Source organism: Capra hircus, chromosome 15 (genome assembly GCF_001704415.2).
Source record: "Capra hircus breed San Clemente chromosome 15, ASM170441v1, whole genome shotgun sequence".
Lineage (NCBI taxonomy): Eukaryota > Metazoa > Chordata > Mammalia > Artiodactyla > Bovidae > Capra > Capra hircus.
This window is the reverse complement of record NC_030822.1, coordinates 31,711,018-31,736,519: the sequence shown is the minus strand read 5'-3', so window position 1 is coordinate 31,736,519 and position 25,502 is coordinate 31,711,018. Positions and strand designations below refer to the sequence as shown.

The window sequence follows — 25,502 nt, the reverse complement described above, 5'->3', positions numbered from 1 at the left end:
TTTAAATAATTCTAATGACATGAGGAATGTTGAATTTTAAAAGCAGCATATGTAGTGTTAGTGGGTATGACCATTTATCTTTTAAACTACATATACAGATGTGTATGTAACACATATACACACATCTGCACACTTGTATGAACATGCATGTGTATATTTATAAGGAAACAGGTCAAATAATGTTTATTTCTGATTTGTGGAATTATGGATCACTCTTACTTTCTCCCTTAAAAACCTTATTTTTCAAGTTTTCTAAACTGTACCATGACATACAATCAGGAAAATTTAATTTCACATCATTTGACCCAGTAATTCACTTGCAGACATAAATCATAACAACAGAAAATACTGACCAAAACTTATGCATAATAATGTTCATGCAAAGATACAACAGAAATTACTAATAAATTATAAAGTAATAAAAACTATTAATAAGTCATTGTTACTGCTGTAGAGTAAGATTAGGATAAAGGGTGAAGTGCAAGGGACTTACTTATTATATATATTACTTTTATAATTTGTATCAAAGTATTAGAGTATTGTTTAAAATAGAAAAAACTGAAAGCACTATAAAAATCCTACATGATTAATGAATAAAGAAGACGTGATACATATATACAATGGAATACTACTTAGCCATAAAAAGGTTGGGAAAAACTGGGTTCTTTTTGGAGATGTGGATGGACCTAGAGTTTGTCATACAGAGTGTTAAATCAGAAAGAGAAAAGCAATTATTGTATATTAAGGATACATGTAGAATCTAGAAAAAATGGTGCACATGAACCAATTTACAGGGCAGGAATAGAGACAGAGACATAGAGAGTGAACATGTGGACGTGGAGGGCGAAGGGGAAGGTGGGGCAAATTAGGAGATCAGGACTGAAATATATACACGACCATGTGTGAAATAGCTAGCTAGTGGGGAGCTGCTGTATGGCACTGGACCTGCAGTGCAGGAGACCTGAGTTCGATCCCTGGGTCAGGAAGATCCCCTGGAGAAGGGAATGACTACCCACTCCGGTATTCTTGCCCAGAGAATTCCACAGGCAGAGGGGCCTTGCAGGGTACAGTCCATGAGGTCTGAAAGGGTGAGACACAACCGAGCAACTAACACACACACACATATAATGAAAACCAATGGGAAACAGAGAAAAAGCAGAAGACAAAACTGTAGGTACCATATGACCTGGACTATTCCAGAGAAATATGCGTAGGTACAAAATACTAAAATCAAAACAGGTGGTTTTCTCCAGATGGTATAGTTATGGATGATTTTAGCTTTTTCTTTATATATTATTCTGTATTTTTTTCTGTACTTTTCATATTTCCTACAATGATTATATACTATTTTTCAACCAGTTCAAAAAAATGTCGTTGGTTTCCACTATATAATCAGAAGTGGACCCCTTATGATGGGTTTTATCCTCAAAGAATAAGCAGTAGTAAGCAACCAATGAAACAAGACTGCATGATATATATGTTTAAGAAAACCTTCATCTTTGAGGGGTAAGGAAAGCTTAGTCTAAAGGGACATTGCTGACTACTTCCTGTCTTCTTGCTTTTGGAGGAAATGGCAACCCACTCCGGTACTCTTGCCTGGAAAATCCCATGGATGCAGGAGCCTGGTAGGCTGCAGTCCATAGGGTCACAAAGAGTTGGACACGACTGAGTAACTTCACTTTCTTTTCTTTCTTAGAAAATATAACTAAAGAATAAAGTACCTAAACATTAGATGCCTGACAAACTTTGTACTTTAAGAACCAAGATGACCACCTTCTCAACCCTGAAATTGAAGACCTTACACCTGAAAAACACATCAAAACCTAAATCACATGGCTGGGATCATGTCACTCCTTATCCAAAACATTTGTGAGCTAACTTCATGCAGAATAAAATCCAAATCTCTTAGTATGACGCTCACTGTTCTTTAAGATCCAACCAAACATCTTTTCCGGCCTCATTTCCAGCTCATTCCTCCAAAATATCTTCTATCTCAGGAGCACTTTCCCATATATGCCAAACATTTCCCCAGGCTCTGTGCTGCTGCCATTCTATAACCTCCTCCAAAATGCCCTTCTAAACTTAAGGAATTCTAGGATTTCCCTGGTGGCTCAGGGTAAAGAATCTGCTTGCCAATGCAGGAGACACAGCTTCAATCCCTGATCCAGGAAGATCCCAGGTGCCACAGAGCAACTAAAACCACACGCTACAACTATTTCTCTAGAGCCTGGGAACCTTAACTACTGAGGCGGCACCCTAGAGCCAGCGCTCTGCAACCAGAAGCCACCGAAATGACGAGCCCGTGCACAGCAACTAGAGAGCAGCCCCCACTCTCCAGAACTAGAGAAAACCCTTGGAGCAAGGAGGACTCAGCACAGCCAGAAATAAACAAACAAATACAATTGTAAACTTAAGGAATTCTAAGTCGCCCTTTACCACCTGGCTCAAATGCCTTCTCCCTTCAGAGGCGCTCTCTCCTTGTTCCCCCCAGTTCAGGAACAACTCTGTTGTCTCCTCTATATGCTCCCATATTGCTTGTTCCTCTACACACTTCATTTCATTCCTCCTTGGGTCGACACTAGCTGCATATGTTTCACTTGACTAAGCTCCTGAAGAGCAGAAACCATCTTATTCACCTATCAGCTCCGTTCCAGCACAATGCTTGCACGCCGCAGGTGCTAAATAATGCTGCCTGACTGAATGACAGCCAACTGGCCCTCTTCTAATGGATTCTTTCAGTGAGGCAGCCAGTGAAGCTGAACTGTCAGAGAGGACAAGCCCTCTAATTTAAAGCCACATACCTAGGTAAGAGTGACCAGCAAAAAGCTGTCATGGGCCTGCCACTTTAAGGGGACTGGCAAGCTGCCTGTGTTTACACAATCCTAATTAAAACTAAAGGGCACTGAGGGAAAGAAGAGAAACAGAGAGATTAAGAGGTGTGGATACTACAGGTCACCTCTTCCTCTGTTGGGAGCCCAAATCTCCCAGCCTAGCACCCAGAGAGCTCACCAAGCAGCCTATTCTCTGGCTGCTGTCGCCCTAGGACCTGAGTATTGAAAAGCAACTGATTAGGCCACTTCAGTCTCTCCAGCAACTGGCTCTGCTTTTAGGCATTTAATTTCTAATTGTGGTTATGCGGGGCCTTTTCTCTAAATGAATCCCACACTGCTCCAATCATTAAGAGAATCTCTTTAAAGAGAGGCTTGAAATTAACAACAGCAGGAAACAAAGTCTCTAAACCATCTAAATCACAATATCCACACTGTCCATTTTGATGACATTCACCCCCACCTCCTTCAAACAATAGGTCCTACCAGGGAACGACTACTTCTCTCAGGACCAGCAAGTCCTGTGATTGTTTGTCAGGAGAAGGCTCCCAGGGCCTGCTTCTCATTAAATAGCTGCTTCACGTTTGATCACTCAGCTGTGATTCTGAGTAGAGAGTATAGTTGCTATAATTCAAGTACTAAAAAGGAATTCCACTTCTACCCCTTGTCCAATAGTCAAGCAGCTTAGAACAAACAGATCCTTCCCCACCTCAAACCTCCTTTGGCCTACCTGGTTTCAGATCTGGACCTCTTAGTATCTAAAAATTTCAATATATAAATGAAGAAAACATGGCTTTAAGAAAGAGAATTAATTGCGAATGATCACAGAGTGTCTTGGTGACAGAATCTTTTGACTAGGATGCCTAACACCTTATTTTTCTGACTAGTTATCAACAAGACCACCACTGCCTGGCACAGATTCAAGGGTACTACAGAGAGCCTAACTGAAATGCACTGGAGAGCCCCTCTGCTTTGACCACCCCCTTCCCAACAACCCCCACTGTCTCTCAAACTGCTGACCAAACCTAGTAAGTAAACAACGACAAAAAAATCAAGTAACTTGGTACATCACTTCTCCTGCAAAAGCACGGAGCTACCAAATCATCTGCTTCAGCACGCCACCTGGGAAGCACCCCGGTGGACCACGGCGTGCTGGTGAGCAGTGGCCACGGTAGCCTGCAGAACTTGTGGCTGTGGGTCTCCTGGAGCCGGGACCGCAGTGGCTCCTCAGTTGAAGTGTTCCACAGCAACATGTTCCAATACTTCTTGGCCCTTAACACATTTGTGATTTGGGAGGACTTCCACTAGAAAGGCTAATTTTCTCCACTATCTAGTCACCTTGACCTAGAAGTAAGCAAACGCACAGTGAGTATAAAGGAAGTGACACCCTTTTAAACAAATCTTTCCGATCTTGTTAAATCAAATGAAAATGGTAATCAAAATAGTCTCCTAAAGTTTACAAATACTCCTTTGGGAACTGCCTTTTAAACTATTATACTGATTAATAATCACACATTATATAATCATAGATTTTGCCCTGGAAGAAATCCTCCAGATCATATAAACTGCTCATTTTTACATGAGAAAACTCCAGTCCACTGGGGTTAGACAGTTGGTCCCTGATCACACAGCTGGTGAGGAGTAATCAGGACTAGAAACCTAGTCACCCTAACTCTTAGCATAAACCACAAGCATATCCTAATCCAGGCACCTCCCCCTTCCTGTTCCTCACTGTTGTCTTTAACTCAGGACACTAAAGCATACCAAGAATGGTTTTGAAACCCAGCTGCTAAGAAATGATAGCTTAAGACCAGAACTTCTCTGCAGTCACTCCCTATGAGTCTGAGCCTTCATTCGGTATCTAGTTTACAAGAATTCTGGGTAAACTACCTTACAACAGGGGTCAGTGAGACCCCAGAGACACTCCCCCGACAGCTAGAAGAATATATTTATCAAACATCTCTGCCCACCTCCTGCAGTAACCTGTTTACTTCAAGCAAGTGAAAGAGGTTACTTAGAAGGACCTAGATAAAGGAAAAAGAAAGTAGTAGAAATCCTGTTTGAGGAAAGCTGACCTATGAAAACGCAGAGAGGGCAGGAACCATCTTAACTTACCTCCTGGTGAACAGCTTTCTAAGGCTGGGACAAAGCGATCCCTGGCAATCTGGCTTATAACTAGCCTCAACCCAGGGAAGGGGCAAAGGGACAGGAACGCTGTTCATTCCCCCATCTCACCGAAGAGCTGTGGGTCAGCTCGGCTTCACCTCACCCTGGGCAGCCCCAGCGCTCTGTAGATCAGCCAGCCACCGGAAGGAAAGCCACCCAGCCTAGGTCAATGGGGTGAGTCAGTGACAGAGCAGGAAGAGTCACTGGGGCAGAAAGTCTGGCCTCCTGTGGCAAGACAGCCCAAACCACACCCCAACATGGTCAGCACAGGGAAGACTCTGCCCTACTAGAATTCCAGTCTCCAAAGCAGGAAAGGTCCTTCCTCAAGAGACTGTACTATTCACATTTCCAAGCGTTGCCCACCTGGCTCAAAAACCTTCCATGGTTTTCTTCCTTAAGCACCATATTCAAATTCTTTGGCTTACCTTCCCAGGCCCTCCATTACATGGCCTCAAGTCATTTATTCAACCTTATTTCTCACTATTCCACAGTGCACACTCTGAACTAATCAAGCCAGTCTTCCCACTTGTCTCATGAGCCAAGCCCTTTCTCATTTCCATGACTTTAGCTATCCAGCAGTGGTAAATTCAAGCCCCTTCCAAGGTTTGGCAGGTAATAGAAATGAATGTTGCAGTGAGGCAGCCGGAAAAACTAGGAAGTGTGGCCCCCACCTAATGGCATTCAAATATTTTCATTCAAGTTATTTATGCAATATTGCACTATGAGCATCACAGTAACATTTTAAAGAGTTACCGATACTCTTTCAAGCTTTCGTGTAAGAAAACTTCCCTAAGGTTAGGCAGGTGGAAAAATGCTGAGCACGCTTTCCAGGCCTATCTGAAACCAAAGCAGGAGCTCTAAACTATTAGGCTTCCCAGCAGTACAAAAACCATGGAAGATACAGAGCTCTAAACTCTGAAGAGGAAACTCACTTTTCACTTTTCATGATATATATATAACTTCAGTAGCAGGATGAGAAGTCCAAAGAGCAGTCTGTCTAACCATACTCCAACTGCCCCAAAATTCTGTCATCTTCCAGCTAAAGTCTTTCCTGGTTCCTTCAGGTCCTACTGAACTCCATACTCAATTCCCATGGGGCTTACAGATCAGAAAACATAATCAGGTGCTAAATTATACACTGTCATGCAAAACTGAACACTGCTTCCCTGTCTAGCTTCACTATCAAACTACTGTACTAACCTATACCTAGTTCTACCAAAAACATGTTGATCCTGAATCTAATCAAGAGGAAATACAAATCACAAATAATCAAGAGGAAATACAAATCCAAATTAAGAGACATTCTGCAAACAACTAACTTGAATTCTAAAGAATGTCAATGATATGATCGACAAAAAGGCATTCAGTATTAAGAGATTTAAAAACTGTTCAAAGTTGAGACTTCCCTGGTGATCCAGTAGTTAAGAATCTGCATTGCAATGCAGGGGATGCAGGTTAGATCCCTGGTCGTCAGGGAACTAAGATCCCACATGCTGTGGAGCAACTAAGCCCTTGCACCGCAACTACTGAGCCCGTGCGCAAGAACTAGAGAGTCCATGAGACACAACAAAAGATCTTGCATGACACAAGTAAGATCCAATGCAGCAAATAAAGAAGTAGAATTTTTTTTAATTGTTCAAAGTTAAAGCATACTAAGGGCATGACAAAGTCATGACAACCAACACAGGCATGATCTTTCAATGGATCCTGGAACGACAAAAAAAAAATCTATGAAAGGTATCACTGGAAAAACCAGAGCAACCTGAACAAGGATTGTACTGAACGTACTGAATTTCTGAGTGTAATTTTACTGTGGTTAGCATATGAAGACAGAGAAGGCAATGGCACCCCACTCCAGTATTCTTGCCCGGAGAATCCCAGGGACGGGGGAGCCTGGCAGGCTGCCGTCTATGGGGTCGCACAGAGTCGGACACGACTGAAGCGACTTAGCAGCAGCAGTAGCAGCAGCAGCATAGGAAGATATTCTGATTTTTTTCAGCAAATACTTGCTAAGCTATTTAAGGGATGAAGTAACATGAAGTTCACATCTAACAGTCAAAAGGTTCCTAAAATGAAGGACAGAGGCCAAAACAGCAAAATGTTAACAATCAGTGAGCCTAGGTGAAAAATATAGAAACATTTGTTACACTATTCCTATAAAGTATCGGTAGGTTTGAAGAGCTTGGGGAATAGGTAACTCCTGTATTTTATATATATTTTATATATATATATGTATGTGTGTGTGTGTATATATCTTTAAATACTCAGCTCTGTGAGAGGTGAAATTGACACACATTATGCATTTGCTCACTGCACAAGGAAACTGGGCTTTGGGGGGTCAGCAAACCAGACAGAGTCCACTTGGCAGCAGTGTATGAGGGGTACAGCAGCAAACTCCAAGTGAACCAGAAGCTTCCCTCAAACTCACATTGTCATGCCATAAGCAAGCCAGAAAAGTAGGCAATCAAAGCTCTTACTACCTCATCCCTCACTGACACCATCCAGAAGTCAGACACTCAGCAAATGCCCTTACAGGGCATAATGCAGTCGTTACCCACACATAAGACAAAGGCCTCTGTATCCACCTACCACAGAATACCCCAAACTTGACAGCCTGCAAAGTGTCTCTGGCCCGTCACAGGAAGGCGCTCAAGTGGTCAAATAAATATGCCGGAAATATATGCACGGTCTTTACTCCTCACCAGACAAACCAGTCCTTAGCTGCAGTAAGGCAGAAGAAATCTGCAAGGCTGAATCACTGGCACTTCCTGCACTGACTTCAAAGAAACTGGTCCTTAAAGAAGACAGAAAGGGCAGCTGACACAGCTGCCAACAGAGGCCTCAGCCCAGCAGCATGCTGTGCAACATTCTCCCTCTCCTCTCCTCAGACATCAGATCATTTTACTTCTGCCAAGTGGTCCCTTATTAGGGTGACTGACTGCCCAATGGCCAGCCCTTGACCTTGACTCTCTCCTCTCCTCACTGACAGCCAAGATTCTGTCCCTTCCGGATAGCTCCTCCTGCAATTTAGCAGAAAGTCTAGTCAAAACTATTCCCCCCAAACTTCCATCAATTGAAGTAACATCTCTAGTGAAAGAAAGTGAAAGTGAAGTTGCTCAGTTGTGTCCGACTCTTCGTGACTCCATGGACTGTAGCCCACCAGGCTTCTCCATCCATGAGGTTTTCCAGGCAAGAATACTGGAGTGGGTTGCCATTTCCTTCTCCAGGGGATCTTCCCCACCCAGGGATCGAACCCAGGTCTCCTGCACTGAAGGCAGACGCTTTATCCTCTGAGCCACCAGGGAAGTCCTCAAGATCTCTAGAGATATAACATTCAGCTTGCTTCTCAAACCTACCATATTTAGCATGTTTTACCAAAGATAGAATGTAACATGTAAGGTTGGTTTGTTAAATTCTGGAATTGTAAACCGTGAAGAAAAGAAAATACAATGTTTTTAGATTTGATATGGCAAAAAGATCTTAACAGGTTTGATGTACCAAAAATAGCAAATGTGTAATTTAATAGGACTAAATATAAAGCCCTGCATTTAGAATAAAAGAAATCAACCAAATTAATACAGGATGGTAGAGACCTGGTACATAGTTCGTACTGAAAAGCTTGCCGTTTGGCTGGGGGTGGCAGGGAAGGCTGCCTATGGTGGGAGGAGAGGCCATACACTCTCACAGGAAGCGTGAATCTGACAGAGCCACCCAAAATATCAATCCAGCTCAGGTCACGTTAGCAGAAGACTAATCTATGTCCCACCTCTGAAAAGCAGAGGGTACATGCAGAGGAAGAATGATAACCACCCTGGTGAAGTGTCTGAAATTCATGGCATGAAACATGAAAACTTTTTCAAATATATGCATGCTTGTCATGCAGATGAGGAGAAAGACTCATATGACCCCTTGCAAGAAGACAAAACCAGAACTAGTGAGTGGAAGTCAGAGGAGGATAGATTCTCGTTTGATGTAGGGGAGGAACCCTCAGCACAACAGAGAAGTTAAGAATGTATGTTACGGAACCCAGAATGCTTGGATCAGAACACCAACTCCACCTCTTACAAACTGTAGGGCTTTGGGTAAACTAAGTTAGCAACAGCAACAGTACGATAGAGCTTTGGGAAGCAGTTCATGTAAAGTGCTTAAAACAGTGCCTGGGTCACATTATATGCTGAAAAAAAACAAAGTCAGCTATCGCTGTTACTGACTGGTGATATAATGGACCAGGTAACCTGAAAAATCTTCCTACTAAATGTGCCTGAAAATGCCCAGAAAAACAGAATAAAAATCCTTTTTGACTTGCTAGTTAAACTGCTGTCTCTTAGAACCACACCTACCCTGCGGTTATGGTCTGCTCTGTGTTGCCGGGGCTTGGACTCTTCTAGTACCACTTCACCTTTGCCAGCTGGCTCCCAGTTAGGGTCTGTTAACGGGGTGCAAACAGGAAAAATCGAAGGCAGGAGGAGGCTGCCAGGGACTTCCTTCTTCCTGTGGCTCTCTGCTCCTGACAACTGCAGTTGGTTTCTCCCTGCTTCCTTCGAAACTCCCTCTTTGAGGCACCAGAGCAGGGCTCAACCAAACCTGGCTCCCCCAGGTCCCTCCTGCGGGCTCCTGAGACACCAGCAACACCAGGCAACGCGTTCTCCTCAGAGAATCCAGGCGCAGTCCCACCAGATCCCTCCAGAATTCTAAGTTCTGCCAACCCCAACCTTCTCCCTTTGTTTTTCAGTCCTGGATGAAGCAGCCACTTAACGCAGTTATAATATAAGTTACTTGAAGAGTCCCCTTTTTGCTCTTTCAGCCCTCCAACAAAGGTTTAAATGAAACCCCTTTACTGAATTCACTCTCTTAAAATACCTGTGTGTGGTTTCTATTTTCCTGATAGGATTCTGACACTAGATAAACTGAACTCACAAGAAAGTAAAAGAAATCCCAGGAAACAGAAACAAAAGAAGCTGAAAATTGGATTAGTGAGGCATAGCTGTCCTAGCAATGTAAGGAATCTGTGACCTCCTCATACTTCAGATCTTGAGCCCATAAAAAGCAACTGAGATCTCTGTATAAAGGCTGCATGTGTGTGCTAAGTTGCTTCAGTCCCATCTGACTCTTTGTGACCCTGAGACCCTCAGTAAAAAGAGACTAGGAAAAAAAAAAAAAAACAACCTGTCCACAGGAAAATAAGGAAGGTTGCTTTACAAATGTAATAAAGTGGGAGGAAAAAAAAACTTTCTAGGAATTAATAACCTGGGTGCACAGAAGAGGTGGATTTGGAATTTAAAAATTTATACTAAATCTGTGGCCTAGAAACCTAAAAGAAAAATTACAGACATTTTAGCCCCAGGTTGGGAACAGCCTTGAGTTCCCAAAGACGCAAATACAAAGTTGTAGCAGGAGACACACAAATGGCCAATAAATACATGAAAAGATGTTCAACATCATCAGGAAAATGCAAATTAAAACCACAATAACACTACATCTCCATGAGAATGACTAAAATTAAAGATTTACTATACCAAATGTTGGTAATAAAGAAACCAAAGCTCTCAGATACTGCAATGGAAACATAAAACAGTACAACCCTTTTGGAAAACTGGTAATTTCTTAAAAATTAAAAATACCTTGCCATATGACCCAGCCATTTCACGCCAAAGAGTCAGGAAACTGTATGTTCACTCAAAGATTTGTACATGAATGCTCACAGCAATTTTGTTCACAACAGCCAAAAACTGCCAACAGCCCAAGTGTCCATCAACAGTAAATGATAAACCAGTCAGAATGACCATCATCAAAAAATCTACAAATAATAAATGCTAGCGAGAGATGTGGAGAAAAGGGAACCCTCTTGCATAGTTGATGAGAATGTGAATTGATACAGCCACCACAGAGAACAGTATGGAGATTTCTCTAAAAACTAAGAATAATACCACCATATGACACAGCAGATTTCACTACTGGGCATTTACCCTGAGAAAACCACAATTCTAAAAGATACATGTACCCCAGTGTTCATAGCAGTACTATTTACAAAGGCCACTACTTACAAAGAACAAGGAAGCAACCTAAATGTCCATCAACAGATGAATAGATAAAGAAGGTGTAGTACATAATTACAATGAAATATTACTCAGCCATAAAAAGGAACAAATCTGAGTCACCTGTAGTGAGGCGGATGAACCCAGAGCCTGTTATACAGAGTGAAGTAAGTTAGAAAGAGGAAAACAAGTATATATTAACGCATATATATGGAATCTAGAAAAATGGTACTGATGAACCAATTCGCAGGGCAGCAGCAGAGACACAGACATAACAGACTAGACTTGTGGGCACAGTGGGGGAAGAAGGTAGCACTGAAACATATACATTACTATATGTAAAACAGACAGCCAGTGGGGAAATGCTATATGATGCAGGGAGCTCAACCCAGTGCTCTATGACAACCTAGAGGGGTGGGATGGGGTGAGAGGTGGGAGGGAGGTTCAAGAGAGCAAGGACATATGTATACCTATGGCTGATTCATGTTGATGTATGGCAGAAACCAACACAATATTGTAAATATTACAATAAAAGTAAATTTTAAAAAGTAAATGATAAACAAAACTGTATGATATAGTCATACAAAGGAAGACTACTTAGCAACAGTTCCAGTTCAGTCACTCAGTTGTGTCCGACTCTTTGCGACCCCATGAACTGCAGGACGCCAGGCCTCCCTGTCCATCACCAACTCCTGGAGTCTGCCCAAACCCATGTCCATTGAGTCCATTGCCATCCAACCATCTCATCTTCCGTCGTTCCCTTCTCCTCCTGCCCTCAATCTTTCCCAGCATCAGGTTCTTTTCAAATGAGTCAGCTCTTCACATCAGGTGGCCAAAGTATTAGAGTTTCAGCTTCAACATCAGTCCTTCCAAAGAACACCCAGGACTGATCTCCTTTAGGACGGACTTGTTGGATCTCCTTGCAGTCCAAGGGACTCTCAAGAGTCTTCTCCAACACCACAGTTCAAAAGCATCAATTCTTCGGCGCTCAGCTTTCTCTACAGTCCAACTCTCACATCCATACATGACTACTGGAAAAACCATAGCCTTGACTAGACGGACCTTTGTTGACAAATTAATGTCTCTGCTTTTTAATATGCTATCTAGGTTGGTCATAACTTTTCTTCCAAGGAGTAAGCATCTTTTAATTTCACGGCTGCAATCACCATCTGCAGTGATTTTGGAGCCCAGAAAAAATAAAGTCTGACCATGTTCCCACTGTTTCCCCATCTATTTCCCATGAAGTGATGGGACCGGATACCATGATCTTCATTTTCTGAATGTTGAGCTTTAAGCCAACTTTTTCACTCTCCTCTTTCACTCTCATCAAGACGCTTTTTAGTTCTTCTTCGCTTTCTGCCATAAGGGTGGTGTCATCTGCATATCTGAGGTTATTGATATTTCTCCTGGCAATCTTGATTCCAGCTTGTGCTTCCTCCAGCCCAGCGTTTCTCATGATGTACTCTGCATGTAAGTTAAATAAGCAGGGTGACAATATACAGCCTTGACGTACTCCTTTTCCTATTTGGAACCAGTCTGTTGGTCCATGTTCAGTTCTAACTGTTGCTTCCTGATCTGCATACAGATTTCTCAAGAGGCAGGTCAGGTGGTCTGGTGTTCCCATCTCTTTCAGAATTTTCCACAGTTTATTGTGATCCACACAGTCAAAGGCTTTGGCATAGTCAGTAAAGCAGAAGTAGATGTTTTTCTGGAACTCTCTTGCTTTTTCAATGATCCAGCGGATGTTGGCAATTTGATCTCTGGTTCCTCTGCCTTTTCTAAAGCCAGCTTGAACATCTGGAAGTTCACGGTTCACGTATTGCTGAAGCCTGGCTTGGAGAACTTTCAGCATTACTTTACTAGCTTGTGAGATGAGTGCAATTCTGTGGTAGTTTGAGCATTCTTTGGCAACAGCAACAGAAAGTAACAAATTACTGATATATGCACTAAATACATAAATATCAAATGCATTACACTGCCTGAAAGAAAGCAAACACAAACACATACTCTGTACATATTTTCTAGATAAAATTCTAGAAAACACAAATTAACCTTCAGTAATTAGATTACTTGGTTCTTTGGGGCCAATGATGAACTGTAAAGAGGCATAAGGAAACTTTTGGGAGTTATGTGAATGCTCTGTATCATGACTGGGGCAGCTTTTTCTAAGTGTGTAACTCTGTCAAAACTTTCTACTTTAAATAAATTTTATTGTACATAAATTATAATTAAGCAAAGTTTATTTTTTTAAAAGCCTGCGCGCTGCAGAGAGGCGCCCACTCGCCGCAACTAGAGAAAGCCCGAGAGCAGCAGTGAAGACCCAGTGCAGCCAAAAATAAATTAAAATGCTTTTTAAAAAGACCACCATAGATGATACTCCTTTGAATGAGCTCACAATCCAAAATTATAAAATACTTGAGAAAACAATCCATCATGACCAGAGTCATTAAAGCAAATGGCAGGATTATATCCCCAAAACATCAGAAAACAGGAAACATTAAACTTATTTGAAGTTATTATAGAAGAATTGGAAACACAAAAGCAAGACACCAAGAAACAGACAGCCAGATTTGAAAATGAACCATAGTACTTGCAGAAATGAAAAACTTGGCGAATGAAAATAAGAATTCAAAAAATAAACTAATTCTAGCTTAAAGGAAATTATCCAGAGGTAACATAGAAAGATAGAGATGGAAATGATAAAGAATAGGAGATGTGGAGGACAAAATTAGAAGGCTCTGCTGCTGCCGCCACCACTAAGTCACTTGAGTCATGTCTGACACTTCGCAACCCTATGGGCTGCAGCCCACCAGACTCCTCTGTCTGTGGGATTCTCCAGGCAATACTGGAGTGGGCTGCCATACCCTCCCTTCAGGGGATCTTTCCAACCAAAGGATTGAACCCCAATCTCCTGTGTCTCCTGCACTACAGCCAGAATCTTTACCGCTGAGCCACCAGGGAAGCCATTAGAAGGCTCAAAATAAGTTAAATATGACCTCAGGGAGAGGCACTATTTAAAGAGGCATATGCCAAAAAATGGACAAACTGAGAGAAATGGACAAATTCCCAGAAATATACAACCTCCTAAGACTGAATCAGGAAGAAACAGAAAATATGAACAGACCAATTATCAGTAATAAAATCAAATTGGCAATTTTAAAAACTCCCAATAAACAAAAGTCCAGGACCAGATGACTTCATAGGTGAAATTCTACCAAATATTTAAAGAAGAGTTAACATGTATCCTTCTCAAATTATTCCAACAAATTACAGAAAGCAACACGTCCAAATTCACTTTCAAGGCCAGTGTCACCCAAACACCAAAATCAGACAAAGATATCACACACAAAAAAGAAAATTATAGGCCAGTATCACTTTATAGTTGTAAAAATTCTCAACAAAATATTTGCAAACCACATTCAACAACACATTAAAAAGATCATACACCATGATCACATGGGATTTATTCTAGGGATTCAAGGAGGGTTCAATATCCACAAATCAATTAATGTAAAACACAGTATTAACAAACTAAAGAATAAAAATCATCTAAATGAATGCAGGAACAAAGTTCAACATCTATATATGATTTAAAAAAAGATACCATCAAAGTGAGTCCATAGAGAACATACCTCAACAAAATAAAGATCAGATATGACAAGCCCACAGCTGACAGCATCTCAACAGTAAAAAGCTGAAAGCATTTCCTCTAAGGTCAAGAACAAGACAAGGATACCCACCGTCACCACTTTTACTCAACATACTCTTTGAAGTCCTAGCCACAGCAATCAGGCAAGAAAAAGAAAAAGAAACCAAATTGGGAAGGAAGAAATAAAACTGTCACTGTTTGCAGATGACATGGTATTATTGAAAATCCTAAAGGTGCCACAAAAAAACCATTAGAACCAATTAATAAATTCAGTAAAATTACAGAATATAAAACTAATATACAGAAATCTATTGTTTCTATACACTAACAAAGAACTATCAGAAAGAGAAATTAAGAAAACAATTTTATTTACGACTGCATCAAAAATAATAAAATACCTAGTAGTAAATCTAAGGAGGTAAAAAGTCTGTACTAAAAAAAGACAGAGGATGAGATGGTTAGATGGCATCACCAACTTGACAGACATGAGTTTGAGTAAGCTCCAGGAGTTGGCAATGGACAGGGAAGCCTGGCATGCTACAGTCCATGGGTTTGCAAAGAGTTGGATACAACTGAGCAACTGAACTTAAGACAGGACATTGGTGAAAGAAATTAAAGATGTCACTAACAAATGGGAAGATACACCATGCTAATGGTTTGGAAGAATGAATACTATTAAAATGAGCATACTAGCCTAAGGCATTCCACAAATTTGATGCAATCTCTATCAAAATACCAAGGTAATTTTTCATAGAACTAAGACAAATACTGTAATTCTAAAATTTGTATGGAAACACAAAAGACCTTGAATAGCCAAAACAATCCTGAAGAACAAAACTGTCCTCATGCACTGTTGAGGGGAATGTATATTGGTGCAGCCGCTATGGAAGATAGTATGGAAGTTCTTAAAAAAGTTAAAAATAGAACTATTATATGATTCAGCAATTCCACTCCTGGGTGTATATCCAAAGAAAATGAAAACACTAATTGGAAAAGATATATGTGAACATCCCTATGTTCACTGCAGCATTACTGACAACAGCCAAGATATAGAAGCAACCTAAATGCACATGGGTAGATGAATGGATAAAGAAGGTGTGGCATATACTCTAATGGAATATTACTCTGCCACACAACAGAATGAAACTTCACCATTTGTGACAACATGGATGGTGAGTACATGTGATAACATGTACTAGGTGAGTGAAGTAAGTTAGACAGAGAGACAAATATTGTACAATTTCACTTACACGTGGAATCTAAAAATCAAATAAAAAAACCTAACAAAACAGGAAGACTCACAGATACAGAGAACAAACAGGTGGTTGCTGAGGGAGCAGGATGAGGGGATTAAAAAAATAGGTGAGGAAGACTGAGAGGTGCAAACTGTCAGTAACAAAATAAGTGAGTCACAGGTTATGAACCGTACACTGTGGGGAAAAGAGTCTATAATGTAGCATCTTTGTATGGTGACCGATGGAACAACATTTTTTTAAAATAAAGAGATAATGACTGGGAATCTTTAGAAAACTGAAAGGTATGAAACCCCAGATTGAGGCATCACTATAAGCCCAAGTAGAACAAAATTAAATCCACACATGTAATGAAAGTGCAAAACACAAATGACAAAAAAAGAGGATCTTAAAAACAACCAGAGAAAAAGGCAGGTTACATACAACAAAATAATAGTTATATTGTGGACACAGTTCTCAAGAGTTAACAACAAAAAGCCATAATTTCAGTAAAATGATACTTTCAAAGTGCTGGGGGTAAAACAACTGGAAGCCTAGTATACCCAGCTAAACTATCAATCAAGATTGATAAGGAAGTAAAGATATTTTCCAACAGAGTATTTACCATTAACAGACTCTCACTAAGAAAACATCTGAAGGGGGAATTCTGTGGCAGTCCAGAATTAGGGCACCATACTTCCACTGCAGGGAGCATGGGTTTGATCCCTGGTGGGAGAACTAAGATCTGACATGCTGCATAATATGGTCCAAAAAAAAAAAAAAAAAAGTCAGAAGTATGTATTCCTCTGTTTGATGAAAAAGAAGGAATAAAATGCAAGAAAGGATGAAAAAAACAGTAAACATATATGGGTAAAATGAAATAACCACTGAAAGCACAAAACTATGCTATTTATTAGAATTGTTCTAACATTTGGGGATGGTCTCATTCTTGGAAATGCTCATTTTGAGTCTGTTTAATGTACACTGTGCTGAAATAAATGGCCTCCAACATACCTACTAACCGTAGGGTTTTATCAATTAGACAAAGCTGCCAAAACATTTCCTGATCAGCTCTGTTTAGCCGTCTGTGGCAGGGCTTTCCCTCATCCTAACAGTTCTAGAACTCGAGTCTCAGTTCAAGGCATTCTTTCCACTTCCATATTCCACAAATTTTAAAAAAAGAACATTCTAAATAGAAATGTCCCTTATATGAGCTTTTGGTTAAAATCTTCTAGTTTGGGGGAGTATAATTTTTGGCTATGGATTTAGGATTCAGGCTGTATAATTAGTCATCATTTTAGTCATCATTTGCTTGAACTTGGGCCAAGAAGAGAGTACTTTGGCAGCTTTCACAAAGACGTATGCGCTTCTTCCTCTGAAGGAGAAAATACCACACAGGATCAGAAGGGAGAGAACACGTTCAACCCTGCAGGCTGAAGGCTGCCTTACCTGATCTGAACATTCCCTCTAGCTTCCCATATATTCACAGCAGTCACATCACTTTTATTCAAAAATGTGTACTCTCCAAGATGCTTGCAAGAAACAGCTCACCTGATTTGACCCTCATAACGGCAGGAAAGTAGATAAGGCAGGTAAATTCATTGTTTATATATGAAAAAAGTGAGACTCAAAAGAAACTGACTCGCCGCAGACGACCCGCACGGCCAACACAATCCCTCCCCTTCACTTAGACCCAACCCACAAAAAACCCCAGTATAGCCAACCAAGTACAAGCTATGTAACCGAGGCCAAGCTGAACATAAACCTCAGGCGGCCCATCTGTAATAAACTATAATAAAGCTGTTAGGAATATTAAAAAGATGATCCATATAAAGGGTGTGGCACGGTGTCTGAAACGTAGTTGGTCCTCAGAAAATGTTTATTATTACTACTACCACTATTGTTAACAATAATAGGCGAAGACTTCTCACTACAGGAACCCTCGGCGACACTCCTTTCAGGAACCTGCGTTACCCACACCCGCCTCGCCCCCCGACACAATTCCACGGACACGCCCCCAAACAGACCCTCCCCCTAAGCACGCCCCGCACCTCCCTCTGGGACAAGGCCCTTTCCTCACAAACCTTACCCTCGAAAGACTCTCCCCAGTCAGCCTCGCCTATGAAGGAGGCCTTCCGCCCGCACCCGCCTCTTCAGCACCTCTTTTAGACTCGGGCATCCCTGCAGGCGCCCCAGCCGCACGCTAGTAGCGGGCCCGCGCCATTACCTGGCCGCGCGCTCCCGCTCCGACTCTCACTTCCCCAGGATCGCCTTCTTCTCGGGCCCGCGCCAGCGCTATGAGCGCACAATTAGTTTAAACTATGGCCACGCCCCCTCGCGTCGCCCTGCGATTGGCCCCTGTCGGCTGGCGTCGCACGCAGAAGCAGCCTGAAGGACCCGGGGAAAGGAAGTGTGAGGGCCACTGGAAAGGGGAAAAGGGTGCCACAACTTCCGGACCCTGGCCCGGCGGCCTGAGTGCAAAGACAACTACAAGTCCCAGCACCACCCGCGGCTTTGGAGCGGTTCCCTTGAGGAACTAAAGTTCCCAGTAGGCATCGCGGCAGCGCCTACGGCTCTTAGAGGGGACGTGGTGACGTAAATAGTTACCATGGAGTTGCGCTGAGTAACCGTGAGGTAGTGGACTCGGAGGCTGGAGGGGAAGCAACTGCGGGTGAGTTGGGCGGGAAAACAGGAAGCCTGCTCTAGGGTACAAGAACTCTATGAGAGGGGAGGGGCACACTGTTAAGAGGTTGCTTTCTTGGGAACCTGAGATCTCCCCACCCCCTTTGCCGCTAACTCCTTTTCACAGTGAACAAGACACAAACCCTTGTGGGATAGATGGGCGAGGGGAGGGAAGGGAATTCTGAGAAATATACCCAGACAGATATGGGGGCCTTAAGAACCTCCCCCGTCACAAAGATAGGATCCCTCCCCTAGTACTACTGTCTCAAATCCCTGACATATCCTGGGAGATCTGAAACGCCGTCAAACGTGGAGTTGGTTTTCTTCTGGTCGACTAACTCTTCAAAACCTGGGAGTAGGATTAGAGTAAATCACAGTCCCTAATTCTGGAGATGTAGGAAACTTTCTGGGGCTTGAACTGCCCCTTTCCTTCCAAGCAGGAAGACCCCAGGGTAGAGCCTCCTTTTCAGAGTCAGCAGGATCTTCCCTCACATATTTATTAGGGGTTCTATCCTTAAGTTATATTTTATCCCTACACTACTCTGTGGTCTGCTTCTCCAAGTTCTGCAGTTAAAGCTTCATTCCTTTTAACAGTATTCATGACAGGGTTCTTATATTTAGCGACTTACCTAGTGTTTTCACATCCAGTCTTTTTTTGAGCTTAGTGAGTCCAAGGATATTTATTCCCATATCACAGATTGGAAAACTGAAACCTATAGAGGAGTAGTGACTTGCCGGAGGCCACACACCAAGTCAGTAACAACTAGGACTAGACCCCAGTTTGCTGTCAGCCAAGCTTGAGTCTACAGCCTCTCTAGCTTAAGGACTTATTCAAAGTAGTTTAACTGCCGTGGGGCAAAAGACCCTTTTATAGCCTACATTGGGATATTGACATTTCACCCTGAATGAGTTTCAAATCTTTCCTTGAAAGTTTAAATGGGGAAAGGGAACTAGAGAGACTGAAGGCAATGGAAATTAAACAGATTTAACTAAACAAGAAGTAAACAATCTAACATGACACCTGTGTCTGGTCCTGCCATGATTAGCTAGCTTCTGGTTGACTCCTAACTGACCCTAATTGATTCACTATCTTAAAGCTCCCTCATGCTTTGTCCTAGGCTAACTTCCCACCTCACTCTAGATTCTCCTCTTGAATTGTCTTATCCAATCTTTGTTTACCGCCTATATGCATCAATACCCAAGTGTGTATCTCCAACCCTGCTCAACTTCCTCCCCAAGCTCCAGATTTGTAGAACCAATTGCATCTTTTTTTTTTCCAATTGCATCTTTAACAGCTCCTTCAGATATCTCAAAGACATCCAAACATGTCTTCAGCTGAACTCATAATCTCTATGTACTCCAAGCCAGGATCTCTTCCAATGTCTCACCTGTATCCACCATTACAGAACTCAAAAAAATGAGAGTTATCTTAATACCTCTTCCATTCCCATCCATTATAAAATCTTGTCAACTTTACTTCTAAATATCTTTTTTTCTAGTCCTAGCTCCCACCACATCCTTCCTGCCTTCCCTCCCAGCCATTTTGCATACTGCAACCAGACTAATCCTTCAAAATGCAAATCTGATATTGTTCACTTCCCCCACAACATTCCCAATTAAAAATATACCTTGGGCTTCCTACTGCTCTTAGCATTAGGCAACATCTCAACTTGGCTCCGGGAGAAGGAAATGGCAACCCACTCCAATAATCTTGCCTAGAGAATTCCATGGACAGAGGAGCTTGGTGGGCTGCTGTCCATGGGGTCGCACAGAGTCGGACACGACTGAAGCGACTTAGCAGCAGCAGCAGCAACTTGGCTCCTGCCCACCTCTCCAACCTCCAGTCTAACCATATATTTCCTTCCCATTCTCCCTCCAGTTATATGGCCTTCTTTAAGGTCTTCAAAATTTCCAAGAAACCACTCACCACAGAGCCTTTGCACATGCTATTATCTCTTCCTGAAATGTTCATCTTTCCCCTATGCCATAGTTATTTGCATTTATCTTTCAGATTTCTTGCAGTCACTTCTTCAGGAATAGCTCCCCTGACTGAGCCCAGACCAGCTCTGAGCCCTCAATTATAGCAACTTTGTGTCCCTCTCCTTTATAGTATTATTCACTGATACAGTGTTTAACATATTGTTAAGTACTTACTACTTGCCACCACTGGCTTCCCTGGTGGCTCAGTAGTCAAAGAATCTGCCTGCAGTGCAGGAGATGCAGGTTTGATCCTTGGGTCAGGAAGATCCCCTGGAAAAGGAAATGGCAACCCACTCCAGTATTCTTACCTGGGAAATCCCATGGACAGAAATGCCTGGTGGGCTACAGTCCATAGAATTACAAAGGGTCAGACATGATTAAACGATTAAATAACTCTTGCCACCACTGTAGGGATACAGCCATGAGAAAAACATGGCTTCTGCCCCAGTGGAGTTTATGTAAACACAGGTAGTAAGGAGATAATCTTCGTGTTATGAGTGCTACCAAGGGTAAATAAAGGGTGCAATGGGAGGCCAGAAGAAAAGTTGCACACCCAGACTTGGATATGAGGGTGGGCTTCTTAGGGGAAAAAAAGGGAAACCAGAGCTGAGTCATTAAAAATTAGCACAGCAGAAAGAAGAAACTGTACACCAAGCAGAGAAAGTTGGATGTGCAGAAGCCCAGAGGCAGGCACAGGAAACTTACTCTGAGTAGTTGAAATTTGGCTGGACTGCAAAATTGGAGGTGAGGCTAAGAAATGGAAGTGTGTTGGGGGAGGAAGAGCAAGAACCAGGTTGAATTTGGGGCCTCCCTTTGGTACCTGGAGATATATCTTCCCAGAATACATTAGATTATGTGGCAGACTTTTCATGACATTCTTCGATTTTCCTTCCACCTGTAGCCCATAAATAGCTCTTACTGGGGCCAGGCTGTTGAATCTCCTATCAGATCTCTTCATCTGAATATTTCTCAAAGCTTCCTGGGCCATCATGTTGCTACTTACCTGAGAGGGAAGGGATTGCAATTGTTAGCAGTTTCCCCAAACTGAAAACAAATTTCCATCACCAACTTGGGATTGCTTAAATGAAGTTAAATTAAGTAAAGCAGGTTACACACAAACTCTGTGGAAAACTCTGCAGCTATTAAAAAGGGTAAAAGAATCTACAATAATTTGAAAAGGAAAAAAAATAGGTTTACAAAGGAATAGACAGAATGTGTTCATTTAAAAATATATTTTTTTGTTATGTATGTCTTATAGGAGTTTGTATTCCCAAACTGTAAATCATGAGCATTCTTGGAGAGTGAGATGGGGAGTCACACTTTTAGTTGCTACTCTGTGTACCTCTCTATGGTGTTTGACTCTGTTCAGCTATCATGTTAACTTTCAAAATTGAAAAACAGTAAATGATATTTCCAGTTGCAAGAAGAAAAACTTCAAAACAGAGTAGGTATGCCCCTAACCATGTCATTCATTCATCGAGTCAATCAGTGTAGGCAATAGCTCTTGGTCATGAGGCTGAATAGCGGCTTTGGAGAAAGACTCCCAAAAACAGCCACTGGGAGTGAATAAGGCAACCTTACAGTTTGACACTTCTCCTCACATATGTCACTTCAAGGCTCACTATGTGGCACCTTGAAGACACCATTCATATATTCTTTCATTCATTTTTCTATTTATCCATTTGTCCATCAAGCCTTTAGTGAATACTCAGGCTCAGTGCTTCCCTGGTGGCTCAGAGGTTAAAGCGTCTGCCTGCAGTGCGGGAGACCTGGGTTCGATCCTTGGCTCAGGAAGATCCCCTGGAGAAGGAAATGGCAACCCACTCCAGTATTCTTGCCTGGAGAATCCCATGGACGGAGGAGCCTGGTGGGCTACAGTCCACAGGGTCACAAAGAGTCGGACTTCACTTCAGGCTCAGTGCAGGGTAGGTGGGAAGGTGGGAAGAGAGAAAGAAAGCTGCTTTCTATCCCTGTCCTCAAGCTTACAAGTACAGAGAGAACAACTGGTTTTATTTCTTGAACATCTGTTACTGGCCATACAACAGCTTTCAAGACAGGGTTTGTCTCCATTTTACAGATGAGGAAACAGGCTATGATGACATTTTTTTCAAAGTACAGTGGGAGCATGTATCTGGTAGCTACTGCTACATAACAAACCATCCAAAAACACGGTGGCTCAAAACAATAAACATTTATTATTGTTCGCAGGTCTCTGAGTCAGCCATGTGTTTCATCTGGTCTTGGCTGGACTCATTCATGTGTTTGCAGTCACATGTGGGTTGGGTAATTCCCCTGGTGGCTCAGACGGTAAAGCATCTGCCTACAATTTGGGAGACCCGGGTTCAGTCCATGGGTTGGGAAGATCTCCTGGAGAAGGAAATGGCAACCCACTGCGGTATTCTGGCCTGGAAAATCCCATAGATGGAGGAGCCTGGTAGGCTACAGTCCTTGAGTTGGGTGGGTTGGGTGACTCTCCTGATCTTGACTTGGTGTAGGCTGGCTATAGGCTAGTCTAGGATGGCCTCACCTGGGATCGCTGGCACTTTTTATCATGTATCTCACCTACGTGTGTTTCTCGTATCCCTCCAGCAGGCTAGCAGTGTTCTCTTGGCACTGACAAAAGAGCACGAGGGCAAGTCCTCTCTTTAAGCTTCTGTTTGCTTCATGTTTACCAGCATCCTTTTGGCCAAAGCAAGTCACATGGCTGAACCGAGCATCAGAGTGGATGGAACTATTAAAAGTCAGAGGGCAAAAGAGATGGATACAGGGGAGACCATGATAAGGTTCATCCAGGGAATTAACACAGGACACAATGATCAATTTTATTTGGAAAGAAAGTCTTCAAAGAGGGTACACTAGAGCTGAGTATTGAAATACAACAGTATTCACTAAGTATGCAGCTGTTTCTTAGAACTGGATGCAGGCTGGTTTTCTATAACCAATAGCAACCCAGCAGGCCTTCTTGTACTCATGACAGACAGGGTTCTATTATTTGTATCTTGGCTTCATTCCTTATGGTCAGGCATAGAACAGCAGGCACTCAACAAATGTTTGAAGAATTGAATTAAATATCTTACTGTGAATGAGGTGTGGACTCAAACAGCTGAATCTTGAAGCCAATTGTTAGAAAGAGCAGTTTAGCGTCAACACCCCCAAAACAGAAATCCTTTTATTTGGCAGTGTCTCAATTTATCCCTCCCACAAACATTTCCGTAAGCCAGGTCCTATATTAGATGATGAAGAAGACACAATACTAGTTCACAGCCTGAGCTGTTGTTTAAATGGAGAAGACTAATAACCCTTTCCAATGGGCTGATTTATCCAACTATTGGGGCTCCATTTTTTAATACTAACTCTTCCAGAAAAATGCACCAGGAGCTGGTGCTACACAAATTCAGAAGCCCTTTGGAACGCCACTGAGGTTCTCTGATGGTCAAGGAGACTAATGATTAAAAAAATCTGCCCTTAAATACTGTAAGCTAAAATCCATGTCCTGTAGGGCTGAACTCTGGGGTCCTAACACAGGACTCACTTTGAGAAAATATCCAGTCTTAGAGGCATCAAACTCGTTGTGGGTCCTCAAGTCTAGGTGAGAACACAAGCCACCTTCCTCTATTTCTACAAAATAATAAAGTGTTTTTTGTTACGTCTGTAGATTTGATATCCAAAGATGCAGAACTCCCGACAACCCATGCCCACCAGGTCCATCCCACACTTGACAATTCAGCTGTCAAGTGACTCAAGCCAGCACTTTCCCAAAACTCAGTTGAGAATGCTTTTTTTCCTAACCTGTGTGCTGACAGACCTCTCTTTTTTATATATATTTTATTTTTTGACTGCACTGCACGGCTTGTGGGATCTTAGTTCCCCAACCAGAGATCAAACCTGCACCTTCAGCAGTGAAACCACTGGACCACCAGGGAATTCCTGAGGCTGCTGCTTTTTGAGAGGAAGAAATTCACTTTCCATTCCTCTAAACCTGTTCACCTCTATCCTTGCATATGTTAAGTCACCAAAAAACGAATTTACCTGGACTGTATTAAGCTTAAGCTTAATTACAAGCTACCAGGTCTGTGGTTTTTAAGAGAAATTCCATTTTAATAACATTTGAGAATTTCATTGTCTCTCCATACAAATGATTTGTTTCTTTGAATCAAATGATGTGAACCACATATGCTAAGTTTTCCCCTTTTGCTTCAGCTTCCAGGAATTTTGGGGATAAGCAGTTTTCTAATTCCCTGGTACATCTGTCTCACTTCCTTTATTCTGGCTTCTAATCTTTCTCTTCTATGTTTTCATTTTCTGCATCCATACTGTCCAGTATGGCAGCCTGTATTCACATGCGGCTACTGAGCACTTGACAGGTAGCTTGTTCCAGCTGGGATGTGCTATAAGTGTAAAGTATCTCAATTTTTAATATTGATTATATGTTGAATGACATTTTGGACATAATGGGTTAAATAAATTACTAAACCTAATTTCACCTGTTTCTTTTGACTTTTCTTTATACAGCTATAGGAAAATTCAAATTATGTATATGGGGAAAAAACTACACACATGGCCAGCATTTGTGATATTCATTATATTTCTGTCAGGACAGCTCTTTTCTACAAATCATCCTTTTCCATGAGTGTGTTATTACCATAAAATACCTCAAGTCCTTTGGGAAAACAAGTAGTAACTGCCACAGTGACAGCAGTGGACGGCGTGAGAAGGGGAGGCTGACTGGGACACATGCTTGTCAGTCTATTTACCTTGTGTTTGTGCCACATACAAACCCCCTCTGGCAAAGTATGCCAGCTCTCCCTCCCCAGGCGAGTGGTGGTCTTATGGCTCTGCCCAGTCTGAGAAAATTCTCAGCTTTATTTGAGCCAACAAATTGGAAAGGATCTGATAAGACAATTCACACCACATTGTGAATGACGGTAAC

The 25,502-nt window shown here is 42.1% G+C and overlaps 1 protein-coding gene across 3 annotated transcripts in view; it reads right to left on the bottom strand.

The window, feature by feature from the left end:
* The window catches only part of NUMA1 (nuclear mitotic apparatus protein 1), a 69,680-nt gene extending 51,365 nt beyond the window's left edge, over positions 1-18,315 (bottom strand). For 2 of the 3 annotated variants that reach the window (XM_013969704.2, XM_013969703.2), the window contains exon 1: positions 18,138-18,315. The gene's annotated coding sequence lies outside the window, so the exon portion shown is untranslated. Of the gene's footprint in view, positions 1-4,943; positions 5,022-18,137 lie in introns of those variants that run through there. The other variant, XM_013969705.2, reaches the window with a different exon arrangement.